General features: G+C 48.4%; 1 protein-coding gene across 3 annotated transcripts in view; it reads left to right on the forward strand.

Annotated features, from left to right (window-relative positions):
• ZNF592 (zinc finger protein 592) overlaps positions 1-13,815 on the forward strand; it is a 49,690-nt gene that overhangs the window by 2,414 nt on the left and 33,461 nt on the right. For all 3 annotated transcript variants that reach the window (XM_069560376.1, XM_069560377.1, XM_069560378.1), the window contains exon 2: positions 11,972-12,080. The gene's annotated coding sequence lies outside the window, so the exon portion shown is untranslated. The remainder of the gene's footprint in view (positions 1-11,971; positions 12,081-13,815) is intronic.

Consider the following 13,815-nt stretch of genomic DNA (forward strand, 5'->3'; position numbering starts at 1 on the left):
GAGGATCTTTTCTGTCAGAGAGACTATTTTGCCTAGCTTTTAGGAAGGGAAAGAAAAATGAATTAACATTTATGGAGTGCCTGTTAGGTGGGAAAATCAATTTTAGAGACTTTTATAAACATTATCATATTTAACTTAATCTTTGCACTCTAAGAGGAGTTGTCCTGCCCCCTTTACCTATACAAGCTCAGAGGAGTTAGATGACTTATCCAAAGCTACATTTGTAACATAATCTGTATTCAAACCCAGATCTTCCTGATTCCGGAGCCCTCTGGTTCTGGAGCCAGACTACTGAGTTTGTGTCTTGCTTCTGCCACTTACTAACTGAATGATTTTGAGTTATTTAACCCTTCTGGTGCCTCAGTTTCCTATCTGGAAAAGCCTCAAGCTTTTCTCAGCTTCAATGCAGATAAAAGTACCTACCTCCTAGGGTTGTTGTGCTGATTAAATTAACTTTCAGTACAACATGTTAGTTGCTTTTATTACTTAAAAATTTAAAACATCCACACTGCCTCCCTGCCCTGTTGTCATTTTGGATGAGATTAACTGTAGGGACAGTTCAGTTCTTGAATATTGTGAGACTCTGTTTTCCTTTAAATAACTTAATGCCTGTGTTCCATGTGCTCAGTCCTTCAACACTGATCTCTTGTTTCAGTCTTGACATTGCACTGGGGCTTATGGATACTATGTGAGTTCCTTCCCTCAAGCTCAGTGTATCTAGGGGAGGTCAGATAATTAAAATGAGCTACAATGTACTTAACAAATTCTCAAAAACCCCTGTATTTAGAGAGCTACTGTTAAGACCCGTAAGAACTAAATGCCTGGGGAAGTAGGGAAGGCTTTGGGGCCAAGGTGACTTCTGAACTGGGATTTGGAGGAAGAACAGTGTTACCACCATGTAAGACTGGGCAAAGGACATTCTATGTAGAGGGAGTCATACGTGAAAGCACAGAGCTGTGAGAGGCTTGGTTTGTCAGGGACGAGGCTGGTAAGCCGAGCTGGGCTTGTGAAAGGCAGGTCAGGTTTGGATTTAATTCCGTGAGGCACAGGGACCTATCAGAGACTATTGGATACATCAGATCCATCCCATGATGGGTGCTGCTGATAGAGAGTGGATACAGTTGTTATCCTGGGAGGTGACTTTATTTTGGTGGGCTCTCAGGGCTTCAGTGTCTGAAGTTTCAGAAACCTGAAACTCAGGTGGGTTTTTTAAAATATAATTTTTATTTAGTTACCGGCTGTGCTGCGTCTGTGTTGCTGCTCGGGCTTCCCTCGCGGCGAGTGGGGGCTAACTCTCTAGTTGCGGTGTGCGGGCTTCTCTGGTTGCTGAGCCTGGGCTCTCGGGGCGCGGGCTTCAGTAACTGCAGCACACGGGCTCAGTAGCTGTGGCTCCTGGCCTCTAGAGCACAGGCTCAATAGTTGTGGCGCATGGACTTTAGTTACACCACATCAACAGCGTGTGGGCTCTCCCGGGACCAGGGATCAAACCTGTGGTCTCCTGCATTGGCAGCTGGGTTCTTCACTACTGAGCCACCAGGGAAGCCTTGAAATTCAGTTTTGTGGGCCACGTGGAGCTGATTGAAATCCAGGGAGACTGACTAACCGAACTTGGAAGAGACTGGTGCAGAAAATCAGGGTATTAACCAGCCTTGAGAACTGAGACTGCAGAGTGACAGGTGTTTCTGCTGGTCATGGCCCTCCCCACCCCCAGCCCCAACTTCTGGGCAGGGCTCAGATGCACTAACAAACTCTTGCTCCTCAATTCCCGCTTGTTTTTCTCAGGCTCCATGGATACTAACCCTTTTTTGTTAAGGTAACCTTGCCCTAAAGCTCCATACAGTGTAGTTAACAATGTTTATTAATTGATGGAATGAATAACTCTGTATCATTTGAATGGGATCCTGTGTTTGTGAAACTTAAGGAAAAGGAGGAGTAACTTTTTAAGAAATAAAGTATTGCAAAAGGGGCTCCCTAGGATTGGGTTACTGGGGAAAGTATGCAGATACCAAGTGGTATGGGTAATTTTGTGGCCAAGGGTTGGTTGTGGACAGGTACTTGGAAGTTGCTCCGAGAGCAGAGGTCTGTGAACTCTTGAAAGGGGTGAGGTGGGGGTGGGTTGGGGTTGCACCTGAAGGAAAGTTTGGTTTAGGATTTTCATCTTGCCTGCACATGGGGGACAGAAAAGAAGGTACTAATTCTTGCCCTCTGCTCAGCATGTTCATGATGAGCTTTTCTATTGTATGGGAATCTTCATGCTGTATGAACTTCGTCTTAACACTTCTGCTTCTGTAAAACTGGAAAGACCCCCTAGAGCTCTGAATCTGTATTTTTCTACAGTGGAAAACAAAGTCCAAATAGACCAACCTAGATTATGGATTAATTATTTTTCTTTTAAAACTCTAAAGGACATTGTTCATGTAGAAAATTTAGGCAATACAGATAGGTATACAGATGAAATAAAAATGATAAACACTATAACCTAGCTCTATGTTAGCATTTTAATATTTAGTGTTTTTATTAGGTCTTTTCCCCTGCTCTATCTTTCTGTGCAAGTTGGTTTTAACTTTTTTCTTTTCCTACAAAAATAGGAGCATCACGAATGGGAGAGTGTTTCAAGTGTCAGTGTTTGTGAGGTGGAGTAGTGGTGTATGCCCGCCGTCTGTGTGTGTCTCTGTGGGCATCTGGTCCAGTGTGCCCGCTGTCTGTGTGTGTCTGTCTGTGGGCATCTGGTCCAGTGTGCCCGCCGTCTGTGTGTGTCTCCGTCTGTGGGCATCTGGTCCTGTGCCCGCCGTCTGTGTGTGTGTCTCTGTGGGCATCTGGTCCAGTGTGCCCACCATCTGTGTGTGTCTCTGTGGGCACCTGGTCCAGTGTGCCCGCCGTCTGTGTGTCTGTCTGTGGGCATCTGGTCCAGTGTGCCCGCCGTCTGTGTGTGTCTCCGTCTGTGGGCATCTGGTCCTGTGCCCACAGTCTGTGTGTGTCTGTGGGCATCTGGTCCAGTGTGCCCGCTGTCTGTGTGTCTCCGTCTGTGGGCATCTGGTCCAGTGTGCCCGCTGTCTGTGTGTGTCTGTCTGTGGGCACCTGGTCCAGTGTGCCCGCAGTGTGTGTCTGTCTGTCTGTGGGCATCTGGTCCAGTGTGCCGCAGTGTGTGTCTGTCTGTCTGTGGGCACCTGGTCCAGTGTGCCCGCTGTCTGTGTGTGTCTCCGTCTGTGGGCATCTGGTCCAGTGTGCCCGCCATCTGTGTGTGTCTCTGTGGGCATCTGGTCCAGTGTGCCCGCAGTGTGTGTGTCTCCATCTGTGGGCATCTGGTCCAGTGTGCCCGCCGTCTGTGTCTGTCTGTCTGTGGGCATCTGGTCCAGTGTGCCCGCAGTGTGTGTCTGTCTGTCTGTGGGCATCTGGTCCAGTGTGCCCGCAGTGTGTGTCTGTCTGTCTGTGGGCATCTGGTCCAGTGTGCCCGCAGTGTGTGTCTGTCTGTCTGTGGGTATCTGGTCCAGTGTGCCCGCAGTGTGTGTCTGTCTGTGGGCATCTGGTCCAGTGTGCCCGCAGTGTGTGTCTGTCTGTCTGTGGGAATCTGGTCCAGTGTGCCCGCAGTGTGTGTCTGTCTGTCTGTGGGTATCTGGTCCAGTGTGCCCGCAGTGTGTGTCTGTCTGTGGGCATCTGGTCCAGTGTGCCCGCAGTGTGTGTCTGTCTGTCTGTGGGCATCTGGTCCAGTGTGCCCGCAGTGTGTGTCTGTCTGTGGGCATCTGGTCCAGTGTGCCTGCAGTGTGTGTCTGTCTGTCTGTGGGCATCTGGTCCAGTGTGCCCGCCGTCTGTGTGTCTCTGTTTGTGGGCATCTGGTCCCGTGTTCTCCCGCTTCAGGCTTTAGAAGTGGAGGAGGGGATGTCCATTAGTTTTTTTTTAATTCTGAGGAGTGTTTTTAGGGATAAAAGTGCTACTTCAGCCAACCATTCGTTTTTATCTGACAGTGGGAAGTGTTTATGTGTGTGTTGAAATGACACATCTGATCCTTTTTATGACTGAAAGAAAAGTTAATGAGCACCTCTGAGTTTGGTGTCACCTCAGAGTCATTCCTCAAATGCATCAGCGCTTAGAGAACAGCTGTCCTCTGTTGGCTGGGTGACTCTGGGTAGAGTCACATTTACCCAGATTCTCCATTTCAGATTCTGAAGGTGCTGTATCAAGAGGTATGGTGTCTGTCCCCTTTCCTGTCATTGACATGCTCCAGGAGATGTGCTGGAGCTCTGCATACATGCTCTATTTATGTGATCGATTGTAGAAAGACTGCTGCCATGCTGAATGAAGAAAGGGGTATGTCTGCTGAAAGATGAGCCCCTGGCCTCGAGTCACTATGTATGTGGGACAGGGGGGATGGTCTGTATGACTTTGTTATGTCCATTCATGAGCTCCAGAAATATTGGAGACGCATTAACGGTCTTCTGCAAAAATGAAATCCACAGGCTTATCCAGGAAGGCAAGAGCAACACCCTAGGTTTACCTCAGAATGGGTTCACTTCTCTGCAGAGCAGAGCGTACTCTAAGATTTTACCGCTGAGTGGTGGTATTGGAGTGGTTTTTACCGTTTTCTTTATATTTTTGCCTATCATTTGAGTTTTCTATGAGCTTGTATGTCATGTTTACAAAAAGAAAGCAACTGCTAAATCTGTTTTTAATTTTAGAGACAGACATTGAATGCCCTAAAGCAAAAGCTCTTAACTGCTGAGAACTGTGTTCCTCTAGAAGAGGTACAGTGTTGAACCAGGCCACCCCTCCTTGGCCGCTGCCTTTGTTAGATGTGCAGTAAAGACGCGTTCTCCCCAGTAGTGGATTAGGCTAGGACTGCTGATGGGCATGGTCCCTTAATTCAGGGAGCCAGGGCTGCACCCGTCTGGGAGGAGCTGACTAGTAGAATGAATTTTTTGGAGGAGAAAGGAGTTCAGGGTGGGTAATGAGCAGCTGTTCAGATTCTTCTGGGGCTTGGCCCAGCTGAGGCTTGGGTCTGTGTGGACAGGGGCTACTCTCTGCTTTTGCCTTGTTAGACAGACTCTCCAGACCTGAACTGAACTGGCTGAGGTTGTAAAAACTGCTTCACTGCCTGAGACTTCATTAAAGGTATAAATCTTCAGGCCCTTAAAAATATTAGGTATATGAGTAATACTACTGTTGTCCTTGGTTAGAATGCTTGCTTGTATTTAAAATCCTTTGGAGCCTTTTTGCCACTGGGCCATCATTGATCAGTTATCTACAGTTGCTTTTGTAAGGCCCACCCTGGGCCCAGCCTAGACAGAGCTGGATGCTCTGTGGAGCATAAAAGTATCATGTGAGATGAACTTCGCCCTCAAGGAGTTTCCCCACTGAAAACAATTAGAGAACAATTTGCTTCCAGGCCAGACGTGTCTTAGGGATTTTGTTTCTGAGGGTGACGGTTACTTTCACACCAGTCATCCCTCTGAGATGGCTGGGGTTACCTCTGGGGAACATCCCCTGGTACCCAAAATGGATTCAATGGCTGTTTGGGAGGAGGGAGGTGGTGGCAGTGATGTAATCTCATTTTTCATTACCCCACTTGTCTCCCTTTGACATTGCTTTTCTAAGCATCTATACCCTTAGAAGGCAGCCACCTATCCGCATCCCCAGTGAGCCCTGGTGCCTGTCATTCCACCATTCCCCTGAGTCTGAAGACGTTTGCGTTTCACCTTAGAGTCCCCTTTTAAAATATTTACACCCTGTGAGAGAGGGCAGTCTCTTGGCAGTTCATCGCTAAACAGTAGCTTTATTTACCAGGAGTTGATTAAGTCAATGGGGAGAGAGACTGGGACCCAGGCAGGCACTTGGGGGCAAGAGTGTCCAAAGGGACATGTTCGGGCGACAGGAGAGGCATGGGGGCAGCACAAGAAACTTCCATGAACATCAGTTGCTGTGGGCATGTGCTGCTAATGCTGGGGCACCCTAGTGGTCCTGCTGCCCTGGGTGTAGGGTGTAGCATGGCCTCGCACTGGTTCAGGGGACTTTGAGGTGGAGGTGGAATTTGGGCCCAGTCTTAAAGGACTTTGCTGATGGATGGCTCAGCAGGTTAAGGATCGGCCTGCAGTGCAGGAAATGCAGGAGACACAGGAGACACCAGTTCCATCCCTGGGTTGAGATGATCCCCTGGAGAAGAAAATGGCGACCAGTATTCTTGCCTGGGAAATCTCATGGACAGAGGAGCCTGGCAGGCTATGGTCCATGGGGTCGCAAAGAGTCGGGCATGACTTGAGTGACTATGCAGCAAGCAGCTTAAAGGATTAGAAGTTTTTCCTTCATTTAAAAAACATGGTATGGTTACCAGAGAGTTACGAGGGAGGGATAAATTGGGAAATTGGGATTGATGTGTACACATTACTATATATAAAATAGGGTTTCCTCGGTTGCTTGCTGGTAAAGAATTTGCCTGCCAATGCAAGACATTCGGGTTTGATCCTTGGGTCAGAAGATCCCCTGGAGAAGGAAATGGCAACCCTCTCCAGTATTTTTGCCTGAGAAACCCCATGGACAGAGGAGCCTGGCAGGCTACAGTCCATGGGGTTGAAAAGAGTTGGATATGACTGCGCACACACCCAGGGACCTACTGTATAGCAGAGGAGACTCTCTGCAATATTCTGTAATGGCCGATATGGGAAAAGAATCTGAAAAAGAATGGATATGTGTGTGTGTGTTGTTTGTTGTTCAGTCACCCAGTCGTGTCTGACTGTGTGCAACCCCGTGGACTGTAGCAAGTCAGGCCTCCCTGTCCCTCACTGTCTCCCGGAGTATGCCCAAGTTCATGTTCATTGCATTGGTGATGCCGTCTATCCATCTCATCCTCTGATGCCCTCTTCTCCTTCCCATTCTAGTATTCTTGCCTAGAGAATCCCATGGACAGGGGAGCCTGGCAAGCTACTGTCCAAAGGGTTGCAAAGACTCAAACATGACTGAGCGACTTAGCATGCATGCATACTCAGTTTAGAAGATTTTGAAACATTCAAGAAAACAAGTCCCTCATCATTTTATCCCTGATGATAGATGGCGGGGGGGGTATGATCTTTTTGCAGTGAAAGTCAGGGCAGGTTGCTCCCCTCCCCCATGTCCCCCCAGCCTTCCATCTGAAAGTGAACGTCAGTCCTCGCAGTGGCCCTCCGGCACCTGCTTCCCATCTCCTTCTCTTGTCATAGCCTCTGCTCTGGTTCAGGTTCTTTGCGTGCACCAAACACTTGGCCGCTTCAGGGCTTTCTACTTGCTCTTTCAAACCTCTGCGCTGTATTCACATGGCTTGCTCTCTCACTTGCTTCAGAATTGAGAATGTAATCATTCCAATTTCTGACTTGGGTTGAACTCCTGTTGAGAAAGGCTGTATGACTACCTGACATGTGAATTTGCTTGTTTCTAGTGGAATGTCATCATTGCGTGGGGAGGGACTTTGTTCTGTGGTGTCCACAGTGGCTAGAATAAGGCCTGGCGTGTAGTGGGTGCTCAACCAGTGTTATGGATTGAATGAAGGAGCATAGATGCGTGTGTGTAGCGTGTGTGTGTTGTGGAAGTCAAGTGGGAAAGGGCAGTGGGACTAGAGGCTGGGAGGAAGGGGGAGATTCCCTGGTGGGCCAGTGGTTAGAGCTCTGCTTTCACTGCTGAGGGCCAAGGTTCAGTATCTGGTTGGGGAATTAAGATCCCGCAAGCTGCGTAGCAAGGCCAAAAATATCCAAATAACAAACAACATAATAGAAGCTGGGGTAGGGGAATGGGTGTGAGTGGTGTGGAGAGTGAGGACGCTTTTGGCAGGAAAGGAAGTTGGAGACGTGGTCTGTTCCAGTCTCTGCAATCTGGTCTCTTAACCGGTGCTGTTGAAGGTGAAGGCAGTGATTTGGTGCTTTGAGGCAGATGAAGAAGCAGCTGTTGAAATGCAGTCAGGAGACTTGGTCAATGCGTAGGTTAGATTACAGAGGTTCTCAAAAGCCTGGCATTGGGGTTACAGCTGATGTGATGGGCCACAGGAAACTATTGTAGATTTTTGAGCAGAGTGGATGACTAAAAATGGTGTTTGGGGTAAGATTGGTCTTAAAGAGACACATAGGACGACTGTGGGGAGAGACCAGAGGTGGCGAGGAGAGAGGTTAGCAAGGACTAGGATGGAGGCAGGAAGCAGCACCGAGGAACTCAGTGAGACCTAGTAACGGTGGGATTCTCCCCAGCTGCTGTGAGGCCTTGACAAAAGTTTCTGTGCTCCCAACCTGGTAGAGCTTATTGTCCGTGGTTTCAGATGAGTTTTGGAAGCAGGTGGGGATAAGTGGGCACAGGGAAAGAGATGGGTCCCCCTCAGGTATGTTCGTTTGATGGCTCATTCTGTGGGGAGCAGGCGGTCGTGTCCTGCACTGGGCCTGCATGTTGCCCACTCACCCTGGATGGGAGCCTGCCTGTCCTGTCTGGTCTGCTGGAGACTTCCCTGTGGGAAGAAGGCTGGGAGTGCCCTCAGGTTTTCTTCTGAACTTGCACGGATACCAGGGCAGTATCTGAAATCCATCCGTCTGATTAACTTCTTTCAACTGTATTTTCTGTCTCCATAGCTTCATCTGTTCCTCAGAACAAGTTGTCATTGACTCACAGACCCATTTGGATTGGGTTAATTGGCTGAAAATCCTTATTTCTAAATGGTCTCTGTTTCATTAGGCTTTTAGCCTGTTTTTAAAAAGCCTTCGGCCAAGATGAGAGGAGTGGAGAAGTGATTTCAGCATAATGAGCTCCTTGATGATCTTTTGGTTCAAATCATGTTTTGAGATTGGTGTTTCTAAGGTATTAATTCCTAGAATCAATATTTGGGTCTCTGCCCTGTGCCAGGCACTATAGGTACTGGGACAATAACACGGAAGAAAATAAACAAAAGTCTTACTTTCGTGGAGCTCATGATCTAGTGTGTGAAGGCTTACAGGTAATAAGGAAAACAAAGTTTGAGAGGTGGTGAAAAGTATTATGAGGAAAAACAAAGCAGGGACAGAGGACAGAGAGGTTTGGTCTGTGATAAAGGACATTTGAGCAGAGCTCTGAAGGAGCGAGACAGGGAGCCGTGGGGGAGGAGCAGTTAGTGGGAGGAAAGACTGGAGAGAGGAGGGGGAAGGCATGGGAGAGGGGGCTGGGGTGGTCCCACTGGGCTTGTAGATCCTTGTGGAGCTCTGCGCCTTAGCTCTGGGTGAGATGGGAGGCCTGGGTTGGCCGTGCAGAACCGTGCTAGACTCTGCTGTCCTTTCTGAGAGGTTCACTGCAGCTGCTGGGGATTGATGCCATGGGGCATCTGCAGGGGCTCTCAGCTTAGAGAGGGAACCAAAGTCTAAATCATCCGGGAGCCTTTGCCAGGCCAGCTGCTAGGGCCATCCCGGACCACAGGGTCGGCTGGAGCACGGGTGTGATTTCCAGGACTCACTTGGTGCCAGCGCTGTGGTTCTCTGGTCAGCCTCGGATTCCTGGGATGCTCTCCTCTCACTTGGAGTCAGTCTCCAGGTGGACCCAGAAGTCTGCGTTATTAACAAGATTTCGGGGTGATTTTTGAGGCCAGAGGTCCCCAGACTATACTTCGGTCTAAAGGCCATGGTTCACAAGCCCAGACACATCAGTCCTTTGCATTGTTTCCTAAAGAATGCTTGGCCCAACTCTTAAAGAGTCTGATGTAGTTGGTCTGTGGTGGGATTAGGTATTAATAGTGCTTCCTGGGTGTTTTTCATGTGCTTCCAGGACCAGAATCACTGGTCTAAGGGTTAATAAGCTTAATGCTGGGTGTTTGATAAAGATTTGGATGGTAACTGAGTTGGAGACTTTCTGGGAAGCTTAGGCAGGGCCAGTGGCTTTGCTAGGAATAAGAGGAATCTTCCACGGTAATAAAACTCTTTTCAGTTTATGTCCTTTATCTCATTTGATTACCTCACCTCTCTGGGCCTTCATTTTCCTGCTTGTAGAGTTAGCAGCTTAAATTTAATGGCTTCCTAGAATCTCCTGGGCTCTGACAGTTCTTAATCTTTCTGGTGTTGGAAGAACTTCTAATCGAGAACAGTATTCTAGATTTCTAACCTCAGTCTCACAGCACCCTAAGGTGTGTCATGATTATGGCAACAACCGTAGTGAATGTCTCAGTGCCAGCTGAAGGAAAGTGCGTGCCATATGCAGTAGCACCTTGGGAGGACAGGGAGGTGGGGTCCCTGTAGCGTGAAGTCAGACCTCTTGGTTCACAGTCCGTGGGGGGAGGGGCACTCTGGTCCTTGGAGGCACCTGGGAGCCTGAGCTTGAGTCTTGATTTCTGCCACTCAACTGGCGAGTTCCCTGTGAAGTGGCAGTAGTGTTTGGTAAGCGGTGAAGCTCCTATCGATCCATGTGTGTGTAGAGTGTAGGTGGCCCGAGAGAGCCAGCCAGCCTGGGCCAGTGGCACCTGGTGCTCAAGCTTGCCACTGCTCTGTGCAGCCGGGCTGTGTTACTGGCAGCAGAGATGGTCTGAACAACCCGGGAGGCTCCAGCGTCAGCAGGACTGAGGGCGCCCCGGAATAAGGAATCGGTCCCACTCATTGGAGCACCTTGGAACTAACTCATTTGGGCATCAAATCTAAGACATCACCTACCCCATCCCCTGGCCTTGGACTTTATCCTCATGTGGAAGCATGTTTTCTGCTTATTTATGTTTTGAAAACACAAGGTCCAAAAAAGAAAAGGAAAAATAAGTCTTCTGTGTTTCCCTTCTGTAGAATTGGGATAATGAGTTTCCTTCTATTCCCTTATAAATTTTTCTACTAATATTGTCTATATCTCTATTTAGAATCCAATCAAATGCTAAAGTTAAGACAAAAATGAAGCCAAGCGAGGGAATGCGGAATTAGAGTGAGAGTGAGCAGAATTAGAAATGAGACTTTTTGTTCTGTTGCTTGTGTGTGCATGCACCTGAGGGTTTCTCCACATGGGCCTGTTACACTGGAATCTTGGGCGGCTGTGGCCATTTCCAAGGTTCCTGAGTCGGTTCCATTCAGGTAGTGTTGAGGACCGCTTGTTAAAGCAAAGAAGAAGGGTCTGGCCGCTTCCCCACGTCTTCCCTCTTGCCTCACCCCCTGTTTGGTGCTTGTCCCTTCCCTGTCTCTCCCGTACCTGTGACTCTTCCTAGCCCACTCTTCCCAGCCCGCCTGCCCCCAGGCGCGTTGCACGCTTCTTGGCCCTCTGCTTCTGTGGCCCTCCTGAGCCCTGGAGGGCGAGCTGTGATGGGGGGTGACCAGCCTCCACATGTGCTATCTCTGTCCCCTGTGCGTGTCTCCAGTGTCCCTGCTGTTTAGGGGTTCAGTTGTCTGCAGGGGCACTCTGAAAAATTATGAGGAAGCTTGCTGGCCACTGAGGTTGGTGGCAGAATTCCTAACAAACACGTGCATTTGCTGTTCAAGGCAGGGAGTTTCACGAATATTTCACGACTGTTGCCTCCTGTAATCCCCATTTACATATGGGAAACTGAGACACAGAGGTGAGAAACCTGCCCAAGGCCACGTGCCCCAGACGCAGCAGAGCTGAACTGGAACCACACTGCAAAAAGCAAGGAGGAGAGGATCTGGGACTGTCGTCACTGTTGTCCTTTAATTGCTCAGTCGTGCCTGATTCTGAGAGTCCTGTGGACTGTTGCCCTCCAGGCGCCTCTGTCCTTAGGATTTCCCAGGCAAGAATACTGGACTGGGTTGCCTTCTCCAGGGGAAACTGTCCCACCCCAGGGGGTGAACCTGCATCTCCTTTGTCTCCTGCATTGGCAGGTGGATTTTTGATCACTGAGCTACCTGGGAAGCCCTTCTGGGGCTGGGGAAGGTTTTATCTTGGATTACATTTGAAGCCTGCTTTGAATTACATTTGGAGATTTTTCTCAGGGTCTGACCTGCACTTTATTATTATTATTATTAGCTTACTTTAATGTTTGCCCTGCAGGCATATTAAGAGACATTTTATTTTTCTTCTTCCCTAGGTGGTATTTGGAAACTAGACCATGTGCCTAGGTAGAAGCTGTTCCTTTCTCCACGGCTCTGCACCCCCAGCGACACCTACCACGCCCTTGTTTTGAGAGCCTCGCCGAGGTATGATGCCTAGGTTCACCTGAGCGGGCCTTGAAGAGCTGAAAGTCTGGACGCAGTGATTTTTCTTTTTTGAATGTTCCTTCGTAGCTGTTATTATTTTTAAAAATTGTGGTAAAATATACATAAGAAAATTGACCATTTTAACCACTTTTAAAAGGGATCCTAGAATTTTTTGAGTGTTTTCATTATTATTTTTATTGAAATATAGTTGACTTGAACCATTTTAACCATTTAAAAATGTACGTTCAGCGGCATTAAGGACATCTACCTAACCATCACCACCGACAATCTCCAGAACCTATCCATCATCCCAGACTGAAGCTCTGTACCGTTAGATAATGATCCCTGATGCTTTCTCCCCGTATCCCGATAACCACTGTTCTGCTTTTTGTGTCTATGAATCTGACTACTCTAGGTACTTCTTATTAAGTGGAATCATGCCATGTTTGTCCTTTTGTATCTGGCTAATTTCATTTAGCATATTGTCTTTAAGGTTCATCCATGTTTTAGCCTGTATCAGAATTTCAATCCTTTTTATGACTGAATAATACTCCCTTTTATATTTATATCACATTTTGTTTACATATTCATCCACTGATGGATCCTTGGGTTGTTTTGTTTTTTTTTTTCTTCCTTGGGTTGTTTTGTTTTTTGCTTTTTCCCATCTTTAGGACGTTGTGAATCATGTTGCTACGGGCATAGATTTACAAATACTTCTTTGCGGTCCCTTTCAGTTCTTTCGGCTGTATGCCTAGAAGTGTTAGGTCCGCTGCGTTTGTATAATTGCAGCCACTGTGGAAACAGTACATTCCCACCAGCAACTCATAAGGACCCTACTTTCTCCACCACATTCTCATCAGCACTTGCTGTTTTCTGCTTTTGTTTTGTTTGTTTTTGATACTAGCCGTCCTAATGAGTATGACCTTGGAGGCTGGCTGTTTGCACCTGTAGAGTCCACTCTCCAAGAGTCTGGTCCCTAATATGCTGAAATGTGCATACATGGAGAAAATAACGTAACAAACCCCCATGTATTCCTCACAGCAGACCTAACAGTTACCAGTTCATGGCCAATCTTGTCTCATTATCTGTGTCCCCTCCCGCTTCCTCCTGCCCTGTGTTTGTCTTGAGGCAAATCCCAAATATCACATCATTTTATTTGTGAACATTTTACAGATAATGTCTTTAAAAGATAAGCACTTTTAATATTCCATTTTGTCTGATGGTGGAAGGGCACATAGAGATGTCTTCTTGAGCACATTATTCCCTGTCATTCCCGTGGCTCACCAGAGACGCACGCAGTGGGCACACCTGTGCACACCTGGATGTCAGGTCCATTGGCATGCCAGGCTGCTGCTGAAAAGCTGCCTTGGCTGGGGCCCTGTGTTCCTGCAGGAGGTGAGCTGCCTGGGATCTGAGCAGCCGTGTGGAAGAGCTCACCCAGATCTCTTTTAGGAGAAGGAGAGAAGAGAGCAGAGGAAAGGGGTAATGAAAAAAGTGTGAGGGAGAGAGGAGGGGAAGAGAGAAGGGGACGGAGGGATGGAGGGGGGCGTGGAGGGGGGCATGGAAGAGGGAGACAGGAGGGGACGGAGGGATGGAGAGGGGACATGGAGGAGGGGAAGAGAGGAGGGGATGGAGGGATGGAGGGGGGCGTGGAGGGGGGCATGGAAGAGGGAGACAGGAGGGGACGGAGGGATGGAGGGGTATGGAGGAGGGGAAGAGAGGAGGGGATGGAGGG

Source organism: Ovis canadensis, chromosome 18 (genome assembly GCF_042477335.2).
Source record: "Ovis canadensis isolate MfBH-ARS-UI-01 breed Bighorn chromosome 18, ARS-UI_OviCan_v2, whole genome shotgun sequence".
Lineage (NCBI taxonomy): Eukaryota > Metazoa > Chordata > Mammalia > Artiodactyla > Bovidae > Ovis > Ovis canadensis.